The sequence below is a fragment of the Xyrauchen texanus genome, chromosome 9 (genome assembly GCF_025860055.1).
Source record: "Xyrauchen texanus isolate HMW12.3.18 chromosome 9, RBS_HiC_50CHRs, whole genome shotgun sequence".
NCBI classification, from domain to species: Eukaryota; Metazoa; Chordata; class Actinopteri; order Cypriniformes; family Catostomidae; genus Xyrauchen; species Xyrauchen texanus.
In genome coordinates this window covers 21685437-21704701 of record NC_068284.1, presented here as the reverse complement: position 1 = coordinate 21704701, position 19265 = coordinate 21685437, and positions in this window count along the sequence as shown.

Below are 19265 nucleotides of genomic sequence, written 5' to 3'. Positions count from 1 at the left end.
TTAATAACAGCTGAGCTTGAATGCACAAGCTTGTTATCATGTCGCAGGTAATTGAGTCATCCCAGTGTTCAGTGGATGAACAACACCCCTGCCAGTGCCTGAATTTGTGTTCACGATATACTGATTCATGACCAAGTGAGCTAATGAGCTAAATGAGACACACCCATTAGTTCTGATTTCATGGAAACCAGGAAGTATTTGCACTCACTCTGAGACAAGGGTTCAGGTTCTATGTATCACTGGCCCAACTCAACCCACCCAGAGAGGGATTCGAACCTTCGACTCCTGTCATGGGAGTTGGATGTGCTAGCAAGGAGGCTATAAAAGACATGGCCTCTAGCGTTGGTGGCTAGTGCGTCTCTTAAGGCCAGGAGAGAGAGGTTTACACACTGCACAGCTATCACGTACCAGCTGGCTACAGTTACACATGGAAACCAGGAAGAAATCTTGTTCACTCTGAGACATGGGTTCTGGTCCCATGGATAACAGAAATGTTATCTGTGTTCACATAAACAATGGGGAATGGTTGCATTTTTCCTCTAAAATAAAATTTTTACTCCAGCTGTGTACTTCAATTATCAGGACCTGACAGAGCTCTATCTTCTTCTAAAAACCTTCATTTGTGCTCTGCTGAAGAAAGACAGTCATACACATCTGGGATGGCATCGGGGGAAAGTGAATTATAAGATAATTTTCATTACTGGGTGAACTATTCATTTAATGAAATGGTGACATGGTAATTTTAGAGTTTCTGTGGCTCAGTAATGACTTAATGTTCTGTATAGTTGGAGTACTCTTGCACTATAGACAGAATTCCTGGCTTATGGTGACACACATGCCATTCATACGTTGTGTCTATCATAATGAATAGAAGAAAATGAATGTCAGTCTTCTCATCTCTTCTCTAAAATAGTATTGACATCTCTCAATAATAACAAAGTGCATTACATGAACCAATGTGTTTGTTTAGACTGTCAATAAAAGTGAAACAATTTGGCTGCCCTTTTGATGAGAAAATAGTTTTATTCACACCTGTAGTGCAATTCATCATACTGGCTATTAATGTTTAGCTGTTCCTGTAACCAACAATGACTATGGCTGCTGCTCCTTGCATGTATTGACATATGTTAAAGCTTGGTTTTTACATACATTTGCCACCCATGTATTTATTTTTTACAGTTTAGTTAGTAGTAGTCTAGTGGAACTGACTATAGAAACTGAATGATAATATGCAACCTTGATTAAAGTTATGCATTGGCAACACATAGAGAAACCATTAATAAACATAAAGAACCATAATAAAAATGAATAGTCAGGAGAACAGTAATAAAATAGAAGCTTCGCTTTAGTGTATTTGCTGTCTCTAGGACAGAAGGAATAATTTTGCAAGATAGTAAAGAAGATAACCATTTCACAGAAGCATCCTTCACAAGCCATTACGGCTGACAGCCTATTACATTTCAGACTGAGGAGGTGAAATGATTAAGAACATTGTACTATGTTGCCATGACCGCATGCATTTTTCATCCTAAGAGTGTAATCACTATAGTTTCAATGATGTACAATCAAACGAGATGATAATAAGCAGTGGAGACATGGAGAAATTGGGTTTGGAGGGATGTTTCCATGGCAACTGAAATAATAATCCCCATGATTGATGTTTTCTTTTGCGTTTTCCCCTTTGTATGGCTGTAAAGCCCATGTCCCCCCTTTTTTTTTCTCCTCCATAGCAGCTTCATATAGTTTATTAGTCTGTCAGAATAGTTTATGAGATATTGTTGCAAAGGAAATAGCCAAGTTCTCCTGCTTAATAACATGCCACATTTTCTGTTTGCATACTCTTTGGGTATAAAACAAACATCAATGGATTCATCCTTCTCAAACACATTTTCCAGTTGCATCCTGGGTAAACAATTTTGCTGTCTATTAGCATCCAGGTCACACATAAATGTCAGGCAGATAGGGCTTTTGAGTAGAAATGAAAATAAATGATTCAGAATGAGTTGCCACTATTTGTTCACGAAAGATGTTAAAATTGTGACACCCAATTACTCAAAAAATAATTGTGCAGTCGGTTATTCTTCACAAATAAGAATCTATTCCTCTTCATAATGAAAATGTGATCATTTTGAAATAGGGTTAGATAGTCAATACGTAGTAGAATTAGTTATTTGTAAGTGTAGTGCTGTAGCTTTGTAAACATTACAGTAATTAGATATGTATTTATTGTGTGAAGTGTGGGAGCTGAGATATAAAAGAACAGATGGTTCTTTCAGTATTATACATGATTGTATCTTCTTTGTTTTAAGAGCAAGATTCACCTGACATAGAATGGATGCAGGACCATAGTTATATATTTCTAAGGGCCCTCGATCTAAAACACTTTCAGATTTATTTGATCACAAAATACCTACTTTTCACACTGTAGTTTATATAGCAATGCTCTCCAATGTTCAGATATTTTTAGTTGAATAAGTAGATGAATTACAAATAGGTTAATGTGAACGCTGTGTACTCGACACAGTACATAATGCAGCATGCAAGTGAGCATTAAGCATGGTTACATTTGTTATACCAATCCACAACAATATTAAAAAGTAAAACACAGCAGGGGTCTGGGTAGCTCAGCGAGTATTGATGCTGACTACCACCCCTGGAGTCGCGAGTTCAAATCCAGGGTGTGCTGAGTGACTCCAGCCAGGTCTCCTAAGCAACCAAATTGGCCCAGTTACTAGGGAGGGTAGAGTCTCATTGGGTAACCTCCTCGTGGTCACAATTAGTGGTTCTCGCTCTCAATAGGGCACGTGGTAAGTTCTGCGTGGATCGTGGAGAGTAGCATGAGCCTCCACATGCAGAGTCTCCGGGGTGTCATGCACAACGAACCACATGATAAGATGCATGGATTGACAGTCTCTGAAGCAGAGGCAACTGAGACTTGTCCTCCGCCACTGGGATTGAGGTGAGTAACCACGCCACCACCAGGACCTACTGAGTGGTTGGAATTGGGCATTCCAAATTGGGGAAAAAGGGGATTAAAAAAAGTAAGACACAGCTAAACGGGAGTGGTGGTGGTAGTTGAGGAGAGCTGTTTTTTATAAAAAGCATCATAAAAATAGTCCTTACAACTCATGCACTTCATTCCAAGTCATCTGAGGCTATACTGTAGATTTGTGTGAGGAACAGAGCAAAATTTTGCATGTGACATCATTGACATCAAACCTACAACGACATGTCCAGACCGATCTCACTATGAATTTTACGATAGAAAGTCGAAAGTTCTTAAGCTGAAATTGGTCGGTGCTTATCGAAATTCGAAGCACTGCCCCAGTGGCCAAAGCTAAAGGTGGTTGAACATTATGTGCATGGATGAGCTCCAGTTTCCAGGTGAAATGTTCACAGAGTGGCGCAAAAATTGAGTTGTAATGCAAGTTGTTTGGTAACACTATATGGGTGCATTAATATGCATTAATTCATGCTTAAATAATGCAATGAGTTAATGAATGGCTCATGATTAATTAAGCCATTCATTAATGATTGCCACATCAGCAACTGATAAAGAGTCTGTTTGATTAATATATTAAATCAAATATTAATTGCTATTAATTAAATGTGTAATCGTGGATTAATTCCCTAACAACTTATTTAATTAACTAATAGTGTTAATTAATGTGTTAATTACCACAATGAGCTGTTGCCATGTATTTGAACTTCCACCCGATACGGGTGCACTAATATGCATTAATACATGCTTAATTACTGCATTATTACTGTAAATTAATGTGTTAATTACAACAATTAATAAAAGAGATATACAAAATATCACATATATTTATTTATATGTGATACTTTGTATATCTCTTTTTTATTTCTGCATCCCACTGTTTTTTTTTCTTTAGTGAGGCAATGTTTTTGGAAACCGATATTAAATAAACTGCTTTTATAAAGTCCAATGATGGTCATTAATGATAAATGAGTTCTCAAGTCATGACTTTTTAGGCAGTACTTTGGCTGTATCAGCATTTTCTTTTAATTAATTATTAACTAATTGTTTGCAAAGATATCATTATGTTATTTACATTTATATTTACATTTATGCATTTGGCAGACGCTTTTATCCAAAGCGACTTACAGTGCACTTATTACAGGGACAATCCCCCCAGAGCAAACTGGAGTTAAGTGTCTTGCTCAAGGACACAATGGTGGTGGCTGTGGGGATCGAACCAGTGACCTTCTGATTACCAGTTATGTGCTTTAGCCCACTACGCCACCACCACACATGTTATGACTTTACTTGTTGAGGCACATGAATAGTAACTCGTCATCAAGTAATTTTTGTAATTAACAAATACATTTTCAGTAATAATGCATTAATTAAACATGTATTAATGCATATTAGTGTACCCGTATTGGGTGGAAGTTCAAATACGTGGCTTTTGCTCATTGTGGTAATAAACACATTAATTAACACTATTAGTTCATATAATAAGCTGTTAGGAAATTAATCCATGATGACACATTTAATTAATAGTAATTCATATTTGACTTAATATATTAATCAGACAGACTCTTTATTAGTTGCTGATGTGGCAATCATTATTGAATGGCTTAGCTAATCATGAGTCATATATGAACTCAATATTATCTGTGCATTAGATAAGCATGGATTAATGCTTATTAATACACCCATACTGTAAAGTGTTACCAGTTGTTTTTAGTTGTAAATTATGTAATACAGTGAAGAGGAATGCATATTTGATTAACCATACCATATTTTCTCCCCTTTTTCCCAATACACTAGGTCCTTGTGGTGGTGTAGTGACTTGCCTCAGTCTATGTGGCGGTAACTTCTGCAACTATGACCGTCAATCCATGCATCTTATCATGTGGCTTGCTGAGCACGTTACAGCGGAAACCAAGCACACGTGGAGGCTCACACTATCCTCTGCATTATCCACGCACATCTCACCCCACTGAGAGCAAAAACCACATTATAGTGACCACCAGGAGGTTAACCCAACGTGACCCTACCCACCGGACCAATTGGTTGCTTAGGAAGCCTGATTGGAGTCACTCAGCATGCCCTGGTTTCGAACTTGTGACTCCAGGAGTGGTAGTCAGCGTCTTTACTCGCTGAGCTACCCAGGCCTCTCTATATCTCTCTTCTTGATCAACTTTAGTCTAACTCTTTGTCCATTTTACATTTACTCTGTTGTTTTTGGAACCCAGCCAAGCTGAACAGCTATTATATTATGTTATGCAATATAATATTATATATTTCTATCCTAAATTCTTCACTTTCACACGTTATTTTAAGGCTCTCCAATCTGTGTATGAACCCAAATTGACCATGAACATTTGCCAGTACACAATGGTTAATTTAAAGTGAAACCGAAATGCTTAGTGTTCACTATCAATATCCTTGTTTATATTTTTGCGGGATTTGGGCACGGAGCTCCACAGATGGTGCATGCATCAGAGCACTTCAGAAACTATTAATCTTCACACACTCTTCAGGAGCTTCCTGAGTGCTTTTCGCATTGCACGTCGGCCGGAGTTCATTTGGAATGCTCACATGCAATAACATTAGTAAATGAGACACATAAATGCCATTCATGTCATAAAATTCCCTTATTTGAATAGTAGAATGTGATTTGAAGTGTACAATAATAACCACAAATAACCATGATCAGACGATTATTAAATAATCGCAACAGGCTTATATGTGATCATGTTGACACGTCTTGTGGCAGCAGATTTGAATGTATGAATGAGCATGAAAGAGTTTTGAGAGCAATGGTGGATGGAAAGATTTTCAGGGAATAATGACCTAAATTTCAGTCTGCTCCAAACAAAAAAGCAATTGAATGGCTTCTGAAGACTTGAAATATAGTACAAAAGTTATATGTACTACCTTTATGGAACTGTGTGCATTTTGATATTTCGGAAGCTTAAAATCAGTGTCATCATTGTCCATTTTCACTGTATAAAAAAGAGAAGCTTTTTAAAAAAAATATTTTGTGTTCTACAGAAGACTGAAAGACATACACATTTAGATGTATGCTGAATTTGACAAAAATTGCGTTTTTGGGTGAACTACCACTAAAAGTATATCCTTGGGTAAAAGGAATCCTCCTAAACAAGTTGAAACAGCATAAGAGCTACGTTTTGTTGGTGCATGGGTGCTACTTGTAGTGGTGCAGATTATGAGTTCTCATACCCCCTACTTCACTATATCTACATATCAAAATGTCTTCTACTTCAGCAAAACAACACCTATATTTATTCTATATGTATATTTAATAACGATATGCAGTGCAGATAACACATAGCCTTTGTCAATTAATTCATTGACTGTTTTACATTATTAATTATAATAATTTATTATTATTATTAATTGCTCCTTGCTCATGTATGTTATTTCTGGAATGCTGGGAGGTTCAAACACACTTTCTTTGCATTGTCAATTGAGCCATAAAGCACACACAGCACATTTCTGCATTCCAGTGACATGAGGCAATTGGTTCTTTCAGCACTATTTGGATTGCATGAGAGAAGAGGGGTGGGAGACTTATTTAAACATTTATGACTAAATGCAAGAAAAAAAGTGTTGAAACATGCATCGGAAAATAAGAACCAAATGGTTTTGTAAGATTATTAAAGAGTCTCCTCAACCCAAAAGACATTATTCAAAACATCATCCATCAATAGCAATATTTCAAACTCTAAATACAGTATATAATGCTTGAGCTATTGTGAAACTTGCTTGCATAGGCTAAAGAAAATTGAATTGATCTTGATTATGATGATTATGATCATAATGAGTCATGGTACACATGTTAGAAGTGACTTTTTGATATTTAAATATATGAATGGAAAATATTTAGCAATAGCTAGCATGCTTGACTAAAATTAAATTTGTTGGATGTTGTAACGCTTGAGCAACGAGGCAGACGAGGAGATGCGGATCCAAACGCAGTTTAAACTTTATTTAATTAACAAACAGGTAAACACAAAGGAACAACCCACAATGGGGAAATCAAACATAAAAACTGCTAACTAAACACGATGTAAACAAACAGAGGACTCGGGAAGGAAACACACACCAGGCTGACATCAAACAACGATAGACCAGGACTGAACAAAGAAACAGGGTATAAATACATAAACATGGGAAAAAGGGGCCAATGAACGAACAGAACTCAAACAAGATAACAAGGTGATTAACAGAAGCAAAAGGCAAACTAATGAGGGCAGGTGAAAACAATGACAGAAAACACGAACGCTAACAAGGGGACTATGGAGTTACATAAGGGACTAAAGTGAAAACTAAGAAATGCAAAAGTGACAAATGGCAAACAAAAGGGCAACAGTGAAACAAGACAGGGTATACATAACAGATGTTGACATGTTTTTTCTAATTGGCCACACCTGTTTCTTGTTATGCTTGATTGGTAACTTAAGTATATACAGTAGTTCAGTCTCAATGCTCTTTGTCTTGTGCATATTATCATGTGCTTTCTAACACATTTGTTTTTTAGCAAATCAACATGTTAGTAATGAACAATGGTAAAACTGTTTGTATTGGGATTGTTCAGGGGGATAGTTAGGAACTTTGCACTCTGGTCCCCCTGTCTTATCGCAACCCATACAACATTTGTGTTTTGTTATTAATATACGTGAACATAATCAAGACTGCACATTTAATAAGACTCACTCAAAACAAATTTGAGTTTGAACAGTTCATTAAAATAGCTAGTTAAAATATTTAATAGAAATAACAGGAAGACTTTACAATAAAGTTCAATTTGTTAACATTAGTTAACATGAAATAACAATGAACAATTGTATTTCTATTAACTAACATTAACAAAGATTAATAAATGATGTAAAAATTCAATTGTAAATCATTAGTTCATGCATTAACTAATCTTAATGGAACCTTAATGTAAAGTGTTACCAAAATAACAATACAATAAATTAACATGCATTTAATATGAATGAAAAAATGTTTGATTTTGTCATTTTAATGAGATGGTAAGTTGGTTTTAAATATTGGATTTGTTTTAAATGTTGATTCCTAGATAGCACACATACATTTTCGAGATGTCTGTTTTAGATTTTTTATAATTTTAACCTTTCCCTCCCATTACGGCGCCCCTGAGATTGTTATTAGTTAGTAGCAATGCTAGGCAAGTTACTCAAATATAGAAAGCTAATCTACTAACTACTCTACAAAGCTAGATTTTAGGCTAGATTGAAAATTATCCTTTAGAGAAAGTAGCTAGTTATGCTCACTTCAAGTCATTTAATTAGCTGTGACAACATACAATACTTACATCATTCTCAAATCCAGCTATTACCAAGCACCAAACAGCCAGGGAGAGTCCAGGGTTGAGTAGCCTCACAGAGGTCAGACATTTGACTATCAGCATGAAGTCTGGCTCACTTTGCATCTTATTCTGAAAGATGACCCACTTAGACAAGAGGAGTGCATCTGACCGACATATAAAAAAACAACTGCCTGGTCATTTTACATGACCAACTGGAAAACTAAGTTCCACAGGTTTTTTTTAATGGGACAATTAAGAGGGATACATTCGAAATCAGTAATACCACAATAATAGACAAGCGTGCACCAAAGTGGTAGCTCATTAAAAAAAAATGGCACAGAAGTCTATGCAAATAGCTATATAGAAAAGACAAAGAAATAAGTGGAAAATGTGTGTTTAATCTGTGGTCAGAATTTCCATACATCCAGAAGTAATAAGTACAGATTATTTTACAGACGTCTATATAAAAAAGCAGAATATACATTGGTCTTCAAGGATATCAAACATTACTATGTGCCTCCAAAAAAACTAACAAAACAAAAAACTCTGAGTATCTTTCAAATAATTGATGGCTTGAAAATTTGGCAAAAACAATAGTTCTCCTTGTAAGTTTAACGTGAAGCAAGACATTGTTTCCCAGCAGACCAACAAAAACCTGTACACTCTGACTCCCTGAAATCAGCCAGTGAGATTGGACCTTGTGATTTTTAGAAAGGTCTTGCTATTTTTGTGTGTAATGTGAACATGTTGCTAACAGTGCATAGATCATAGGTTTGATTATGGCACTGCAAGTTGCTTTGGAGAGAATCATCTGCTAAATCAATAAATGTATACGTTTAAAAGTAACACATTTACTTTTACGTTAAGTCTAATAGTTGAGTGCACGCCACAGGTGTGTGGTGGACTTTTGAAATGAGGAGGCAGAGTGCCATTTCAGTTTTCATATTTAAGATCCATTTGACATTTACATAGCTTTCAGGTTACACTCATACAGATCTGAAATCTGATATATCACAACATTATTTAAAAATTTGAAATATATAAAAATATACACTCACATATCACTTTATAAGGAACACATGTACACCTATTTATTCATGCAATTATCTAATCAGCCAATCCTGTGGCAGAAGTACAATGCATAAAATCAGTCAGGAGTTTTAGTTAATATTCAGAATAGGGAACATTTTTAAACTCATAGCATGATTGTTGGTGCCAGATGGGCTGGTTTGTGTATTTCTGTAACTGCTGATCTCCTGGGATTTTCACACACAACTGTCTCTAGAAAACATTCAGTGGGCAGCAGTTCTGCAAACGGAAAGCCTTAATGATGAGAGGTCAACGGCGAATGGCCACACAGGTTCGAGCTGACAGAAAGGCTACGGTAACTCAGCCCTAGTTTGTAGATCTCTGCAGTAGACCTGCTTGGCATTTTACAGACATTTTTATTTGTATTTTACATGTGTAACATATGGAACTTTAGAAGGCCTTGTGGCTGAGAACAGCTATTTATTATTATATGGGGATTCCTGGGATTTTCCCTAGAAATGTTTTAACATTTTAAAAATAGAATAAACATTTCAATGACAGAATGGACCAATATTAGTAATTTTTATTCCCAGCACAATTTGCTGCCGTGTCTTTGGACAGATGAAAATTATGGATAAAATGACAGAAATGGGTATTGTCGCTATGTCTCTATTATGGTTTACTGTCATATTCGGAGCTATGCCTGCTTCCATAAGTTGTGATGACATTTAATATTCATAGCAATACATTCACTTGTATTTGGGGGGAGAAAGAGGATGGAGGTTTTAAGTCTTTGAAGATTTGAGAACATATTTTCTCATCCAAAATAATTTATTTCAGAGTAGCTTATTTATAGCATCACACTTGTTGGCACTGCCTCACTTGCCTTCTCTGAGAAAAAACCATGGTGCACCCAGAACTCACTGATCAGTGCCATTACAGTGTTGAGACATTCCTCTTTTGTCTGGATGGATTTTTGGTTCATCCACAATCAAATTCACATCAAGCTGACCATAGTAGAAAAGTCACAGTCCAGAGGAGTGCTTATGGGGCCAGACATCCTGGACTCTTTGCCAATCAGAAACACTCATGGTGACCACCCAGATAGTCCTTGGCCTAGGGGTAAGTCTCCGTATGGGGATCCAGTTTTCTGGAACTGCCGTTAGGAGGTGGATGTGTCCATCATGTTTCCGGCAGTAAAATCACAAGCTCAACACCAGAGGTCATTGTGCCCATGAACTCAAGTGTATGGGATCATGATTTCAGGTATTGGTTACACTGGTACCTTGTTATGGTTAATTGGTTACCTTCTTCAGTCCCTATGTTCTTCATGATTTTTTCATTTGTGTTATTGCATCTTAAAGATATTCCTTGTTCTATGTATAATTGCTTCTCCATGTGCATTCTATTTGCTGTTTCACATCCTTGTTACCTGGATTGGGCTTGTGTACATTTTGCTTATATTTGCTCTACTGTGATAGTAATTGGACATATTATCTGTTACAGATTCATGAGATTTGAATTATATATGGGATTGATAATAAGGGGATCCTACTGTCATATAATTTAAATGTATTAAAAATACCAGATGAAAGTATGTGAAAATCAATATACTATACAAATCACACATTTATTTTTACTGCATATGCATGATCACATATTCAATTATTCCAGCTTGCTCATGCATCCAAGTACAGACTTTACCATATATCATACCATATTACCTCCTATAGCAACATTAGAGTAGAACAATGGGTGGAGAATAGAGTTTTGAAAACTTTTATGTATCTTAACAAATTTGGTCTGTAGGTTATTTTAACATGTTTTCCCATTGATATTTTACAGTTAATTCTTCCTCAAATGGTAGCTTATCTATGAATCTAATATCTGGGTAATTCCTGTTGTGCAGTACATTTTGAGCTCTGTAAACTGAAAAAAAAAATATAAATATATAAAAAAAATTAAATGTCAGTTGTAATTTAAGGAATTATGTAAGGTTAAGTAATCTATAGGTTAAACGTGACTTTCCTAGCTCAGGCTCTTAAACTTTATTAATTATATCTTGATAATTTAAACAATGGCAAAAAAAAAGAAGAAGAAGAAAAGAAAAAAAAAAGGCTAAAGTTAGCCATTGCTAAGAGTTAGAGGAGGGTGTAAACTTGAAGTAAATTTTGAGCCAGATTTTAGAATCTTTTTCCAGCTGCTCCTGTTATGGGTCACCACGTACAGCAGACATCCGTGATCCGCATATTTGACTTGGCACCAATGCAACGCCCAGTGGCTGGGGGGTGTTCACTCACACCTATGGGGCAATTTAGAGTCTCCAATTCACTTAACCTGCATATCTCTTTTGACTTGTGGGGGAAACTGGAGCACCCAGAGAAAACTCACACAAACACAGGGAGAACATGCAAACTCCACACAGAAAGGTCCAGTTGAGCCAGGACTTGAACCCAGTTAGTGGATTTAAGTTAGTGCATAGTACCCCGGGAGATGGCAAAATGATGCAAAAAATATCAAAGTTGTGAAATTAGTTAACATTCACCCCTAAAGTAAGTTCACTTGATTGTGAGAATGTGAGTAGAGAAAAATAACTAAAATGATTTCCATCTTTAAATTTTCCATCCCATCATAAAATTGTATGTTTAATCAGGGAAATATGGGGAATAATGCCCCACGGGTAAGACTGACCATCTTACCTTGACCATTATACATTCTGTAAAAATCTGATAGTACCTGAGACAACCTTGGGGGGGATTCTTGCTCCAGGTAGGAGGTAATTTATCCCCAGTAGTGGGGTATGATGGCCCCTTTTAATAATTTTACATTTTATGCTACGACAACTAATTAGCAAATGTTTCTGTTTATTTCCAGAGATAATACATTGAATGATATATCATCACCCTGTACATGTTAAACTAAATCTGAATAATTTACTATTTAAAAGTAAATACACTTTGCTTTTAAGGGGGGCATCTTCCCCAACCTTACCCCTATGATGGGGAGATGAAAATGTACTGCACAACCGTCTATCTAATATCTTAGACCTCTGTAGAAGATTTTGTGAAGTGTAGTTTTAATATGGTTGAAATACACTAAATAATTTAGCATTCTTTCTAAATTTGGCTTACTGTAACATTACACAGAACTTCAGAGATTTTGTTCTCCACTGAGAAGGTTTTCCAGTTTCAGATGAGGAAGAGCACCCAGAGAGCATTGGAGTGTATTTGGTTTGAGATTGTGAATGATGAAGAGAGGATGCCAGATAGAATCTATTTTCCATGAGTCCCTGTGACATTATTTAATTTAATGATGATGTGCCCACTTTAAGAGGCTGAATCAATCTCATTGTGTCATTGTGTTAGTGCGCTCAAGCGTTGAGTGTGTGTGTGGTGTGTACCACGTTCATTTGTTTGTGTGTGTGTGTGTAAAACTGTATAAAGTGCAGTCTGATGTTTGTGTTGTTTGTGTATATCTGGGTTTGTGTGTTTTATGCTCATTTTACTGTGTGTGTATATATGTGAGTATGACAATGGGGTCAAATCAGACTGTAGATGATGGAATGAAACCCAGTGGAACAAACTGCTGATGAGGCCATGACACCCACACACACACACCACCTCCCCCACCCAGCTCAGTGTAATTCAAACACTGCCTATAATGCATCAATACTAAACCCACACCTCATGCATACTTTCATTGTCTGCTCACTGTGAGATATCTTTAGAATAAAAGATAAATCACTTCAAGAATACCAAATTAGCTTAGTTATGTCGACTTATTCAGGGCTTTTATGAATGCATATAAATGAAGACCTAGCATAGAGAGCGATGGCTGATAAAGCGGTCTCTCTAATAAGAACTAATGAACCAATGACAAACGTCATCTCTAGTTAAAAAGCATAGAGTGCTGTGCTGTGCTCTGATTCCAAATTTGTAAAACTACAGCTACTGATAATGTACACGGTATAAAATGATAACTTGAGATTTTTAACATAAGAAGCTATTTTTTACCTGACTTAACTCTTAAAAAATACTTTCATTCGTGGAACCTTAGTAGTCACGTTGATTTAACATGTTAAATAATATTGCAGTGGTTATAACAATGTTTCATTTGTAATGAAATGGTATGTCTTAAATTATGTTTCCACATATATCGCAATGTAAAAAAGAAAATGTGTTGGGTAACTTAAAAATGTGCTACTGTGCATGTGGTCTAAAGTAACTAGTTTTAGTCAAGTCAAAAATATTATATCCAATTTCTGAATCAACCTGGCTTTAAGTTTTAACAATAATGCAATTTTAATTATTTTAAAATCAGGTAGAAATAGATTCTTAAGATATCCATGTTACCACTCAGAAACACATCAGAACATTTGTAGCGAATCAGCTCTACATTCTTCCACCATTAGGTAGCGAATCAGCTCTATGAAATATTAATAATCAATCATAACTTGTTATAATCGATTATGAATATTTGGATCAGTTAATCGGGTTAACTTGATGTAGCTACATTAACATTACAACCAAATACTCGGTTCATCCCGTGAACACTCAATTTTGGTTATTAATTAATTAATTAATAGAAATGTACATTTCGGGGCAAGGGAAATGTCTTTCTTACTAAGTATTAAGAGCAAGTAGTCAAAATCTATGATTAGTGACTTTAGATATGAGCTTGAGACACAGACAACTTTACATGTGACATGAACAAGACTTTATTAACTAGACTAAACATTTAAACTACTCTAACATACATATACATACATGCATACAGTTTACCAAGGGAAAGAGGGCTGAAGCAGAATACAGGAAGGCAAGAAGTTATAGCATTGTTTGAAGTTCAGCAGATCAACAGCCTGAGCAAACCATCATATTAGTTCTGACACGCCCTTTTTAGAAAGGGGTTAAGGATACTTAATGTATCAAATAATGAGACTAAGTTTGATACTTGCATGTCCCATTTGAATTAAACTGTCCTGATGCAATTTGTTGATGCTCCAGTTGATCTTTGATGATGTTGTCTTGATGAGAGAGAACCAGTGGGAGTCAGAGAATCTTTGGTGAATGGAAAGTCAAGGCCGTAGCCTGGCGCACGCTTGGGAGTCCTTGGGGCCTTCTAGTTTGGCATCATTCAGCGAGAGAGTGAGAGAGCACAAGGCTCAGAGGGCAAGAGAGGCAGGAAGCAAGAGAGGCTAAGAGAGCGAAGATAAGAGAGAGGGCTAAGAGAGGGCTAAGAGAGGGCTAAGAGCATTTATAACCTTAGGAAACAGGTCCCACCTCTCATTGGCTCGACCAATGAGAAGGGTTTGGGTTCCAGGCGGGAATTTGGTTTATTGCTCTTTGTTCTCACATTTCTCATTGCATGAGCAAGAAAGAAACTAGGAAATATACTTGTAATACTAATATGTTGTTGTTATCGACATATCATGTACACAGTCATTTCGATCTTCAAAATACCAAGTTATAGAGACCAAATATGCCACACATATGATTTTGATTAACCATAGTATGCAAAGTCTGAAACATTAACCCATTAGTTTGCAAGAAAACATAGATCAAGCACATTTAAGGGAAAATGTGAGATGGCACATTAGATACATGTCAATATTTATCACATGGATATATAGAATATATATATAGGATTAACAGGGTTCATTTCTCTTTCTCAGTAAGAGAATGAAGTGAGAGTCAACACTTCTCTGAACATTCCTTTGGAGGTCGTAAAATTCTCCTTCCATTGGGACAGGAGAATGATTCCTTTGTCAAGGCTCATTTGCATGTTTATGACAGTAAGAGATTTTGGGCTGAATGACTCAAAAGATAGTAAAACATCACGTAATATCATTCTACAGAGATCTTATATTCAATTCAGCTCGGACAAATCGTAAGGTTTAATTTGATACCAAGAAAGGTATATTTGGTACCTTTAAAAGTGGGTTTAACATTCTTACACTCAGGCTATTAAATATAAAGCCTCTTATTAGATATAATGAGTTCTCCTACACTACTAAACAATTCTACTAATTTTGATCTACACCAAAATACATAGCACACAGGGATTACAACATATTTCATTAAAACTAAGCCCTTTTAGGCTTTATAAGAAAGACACACATTTTTACGTTCAAAAGTTTCCCCTTCCTGTCCACACGATAAGCACGTGGTGAGCATCGCGGATGTCACATGCGATTCTCTGTCAATAGTTCATTGTCTCTTTGTCAATACATTTATTGTGCTTGTGGAGACTGGTTGGCTTATTTCAGTAATTAGGGGAGTTTTTAACAGTAAGTTCTTGTTTGTTCAGTGAATCTGTTAAGGCCACTGATCCTCCGCCATACCTTACAGTCCCCTTTTTAGCCAGGTGGTGTCCCTGTTGGAGACATCATCGGACGACAATCATCACAATGGCGGATGGCAGGTGAATCATGAGGGTTTTGTAGCAGGTGGTTGTTCCACGGTGGGTGATGTAGACAGTAGCCACATCCAGGTCTCTGCAGCAGGTGCAGAGGCAGCAGGTGCCTTGACAGTGTGTCACCTGTCATTATGAAGTCAGTTCGTTTGAGGCAGGTGCTTGTTTGTGGCTGCAGGGAGTGGTTATGGGCATTGTGTAGTGTGGAGAGAGTTTCAGACTGACCTAGTACTGGTAGCAAAAGGGCAGCAGGTGGCCGTTAAGCCCTTGGTTCGGCACCCAGTCACCAGGTGTCTGAAGTCTGCAGTGTTACTCTGCTCTGGCAGCAGTGCTGACTTGAGCTTGCCTGAGTGGTGTTGGGCAAGAGTCAGAGGTTTGTTCTTCCCAGTACTCCTCAGGGGAGTTCTGTTCCAGGAGCTCTTTTGCTAGTGCTAGCAGCTCTTGTAACTCAGTAACAGGCGTTTCTAGCTGTCTTTGTGCAGCCTCTGTTTGGCACCTGTTTGAAAGGTGTACAGGAGGATGTTGTTGTAGACTGCTGTGGGACGTCCTGTGGTGTTTGCTGGGTGAGGCCTTGTGTTTGTTAAAGGCCTTCTGTGTCAGGTCACGCAGTTGTTGGATAGGCATTGTGTGGGGGCAGGCCATAATGCCTAAATGGTGACTTACCATAGGATGGAGGTTTCGGAGGAAAAGGCACTTGAAGCTGGTGTCCTCCTCCATCCCAGGTTTGTTCGTGAGCTCAAGTAAGCTCGTCTGAGTCTGTGGTAGTAAACATAGGGAGTTTCATGCCGACCCTGTTTGGTGTCTAGGGCAGCGATCAGTCCGTTTTTAGACTCTGAGAATTCCCTTATGATGGCTTGTTTCAGCTGCTGGTAGTTAGACTGGATGTTTTCTGGCTGTCGAGCCAGAAAGCGTCGCAACTCTGGGCTGGACGTGATCCAGATCAGATGGAGTCTATCTTGATGGTTCACACTCATCAAAGACTGCAGGTGAAAGTCAATGTCTCGCAGGTAAGCGTGGGCGTCGTGGTCTCCTGCAAGCTCTGGTGTAAATGCAGGGATATGTCTGGCCATTCGGTTGAGGTCTTTGAGTGTCGCTACACGTGTCGTTTCAAGATTCGTCTGAATCAATCCTTTTCCTTCGCGGCTGCAGGAGCTTTAAGGAAACTGTCCGATGGCGTGTTAAGCAGAGGGTTTGTCTCCCCTTTGTAAATCTGTGCTTGGCTGGGGAGGTTTCTCTGCTGATTGCAAGTGGGGAGTGAGATGTCTCTCCTGCTGTGGTTCCTTTTGCAGCAGGTAAGAGTGTCTCAGTTCTCGTTGGACCATGTCAAGTTCATCTTTGGTGTTGTCCAGCTGCTGAGTCAGCACTTTAACTCCAGCTCTGGACACATTCAGTTGACCTTCACAGGCCATGATTCTGGCATCTTTGTCCAAGAGTTCAGAATTTGCTGTTTTTAACAGTGAATCTTTGTGAAAAAGTACCTTTTCCAGGTGCTCTCTGGCTGTCTTTTCCAACTGCTCTTGTTGTTTAGCAGCTGTCAGAGCCGTTTGAAGTCTGTGGATTACCTCCTGTGACTCCCTTCTGCCAGGGTCCTTGTGTCTGTCCTGAGCCTCCATCTCTAGCTGGTCTATGCGGCTTTTAGCATGTGTCAGCTCCGTTTGGAGACTCAGTGATCTGGCGTTTGAGGTTGTTTACCTCCTGTTTCAAACCTGTGAGGTTGTGGGCCAGGGCGATAACCTCAGTCAGATATTTGTGCTCATACCTCTGGTTTGAGTCATCTGTCATTAGTTCTTTTCCCTCGTTTTCCAGTTGCTTTTTGTTCTGTTGCTGAAGGTCGTCAGCAGCCATGGATAAAAGGGTGTTCCTCAAAACACCTAGCCAGTCCTTTTGGCCTGCCATCTGGGCAGTTAGGCTGAGCATCTGCAACATTTTGGCACACTTCTGGTGAGAGTAAGGGCAAGAGACTAATGCAAGATCAAACAGAATTTGGAGCTAAAGGCAAAGTGAGACAGCAAGGTGTATAATGTACAGCTAGGTTTTGCTAGGTGTGGTTAACAATTGAAATGTGTTCCTGATTATTACTATCTTAGCTGCAAATAGCAGGGTGCTCAGATTTGTGTGGATCTGAGTGGCTTTGCTAAAAGAGCGTAAGCCTAGATTTAATAAATGACTTAAGATGTTTCTTTGGGTCAAATTATTTATCAGCACTTACTGATAGCATACAACAGGCTTGATCTTTGAACACATGAAGAGGAGAAAGAAAGAGGAAGAAAAGAGCTTTCCTATTAGATTGTGTCTATTAGTGGTGCTCAAAATTATGCCATAGAAATCGTCTAGATTACTAGTGTAGCTGGCTCATAAAATTTAAGCAACTTGTTGCAAATAAACACAAAATCGAGAAGAAAAGTATGTCTAGTTACTTTTGCAGTTTTATGGGAAAATAAACTACACTAGACCAAGAGGGTTAAATGGGAAAATGAATAGCTGACTTCTATTATTAGTAAAAATAATAAAAAGACTTGAAGAAGTGATTAAAATAGCAGAATAACCTTGTATTGGGAATAATCAATAGCACTGATGATCTAACAATTAGATTTGCTTTGGGCATCATTCTATAGTTGGTCACAGCTGTTACGTGTTCAAGACCACACAATGTGTTTGTCCCTCTATAAAGTTTAGTCAACGTGCCATTGAAAGTTCCCAATAACTATAAAAATTATTCTCTATCTAAACAGTTTACATGTAATTAAGTTTTTAGATTTAATTAACAAAGTAACTGCAAATTTAGCTGAACAGCGTTCAGTAAGGGATGCACCTGAAAGGTGCAGGTGAAGATTAGATGAGAAGAATTAAAGTTAAGGAAAGAGAAAGTGAGAATTCAGAAACCAGAAATGGGGTTAAAGGAAAATGGTTTAGATCACTTCACTCTGCATGCACACAAGCTGTAGATAAAGGCTTCATGTAAATTATGCTAGCAGCTAACTGTTGAAGCTATTAGTTAGCTTAGCCTAAGCTAAGGGGCTGCTAAGTTGGGTTAGCTTAGCCACCTAGGCTGGTTTGTTTACAAAATGGCGTCGGAAGGAAACACATGTGCTATCTGGAGTGAGCACTTCCTGTGACAAGTCGTTGTCATGGGAACCAATGCACTTCAGAGTTTCAGTGAGTGAAACACAGTTTTGATCACCAGGAAGCTAAGCCTTTTAGATGCACAGATAAAGTTTAGATGAAGGACATCAATCTAACTATAATTTGTAAGGCCTTTATACTGTGAAAAGGGGAGCATCGCCCAAATCTACATTTATATAACACTGTACTGAGATTTCTTCATCAGAAACAGGTTAAGCAATCAATTCTGGTACAGTTTACATGCCGCTGAGCTGAGATTCCTTCATCAAAACAGACTTACACTTTAATACTGAAATTAGGGTTTCTTCAGCTAAAATCATATTACTCGTACACTGATACCTTTTGAAAATATGCTTAAATGTGTTAAGACTC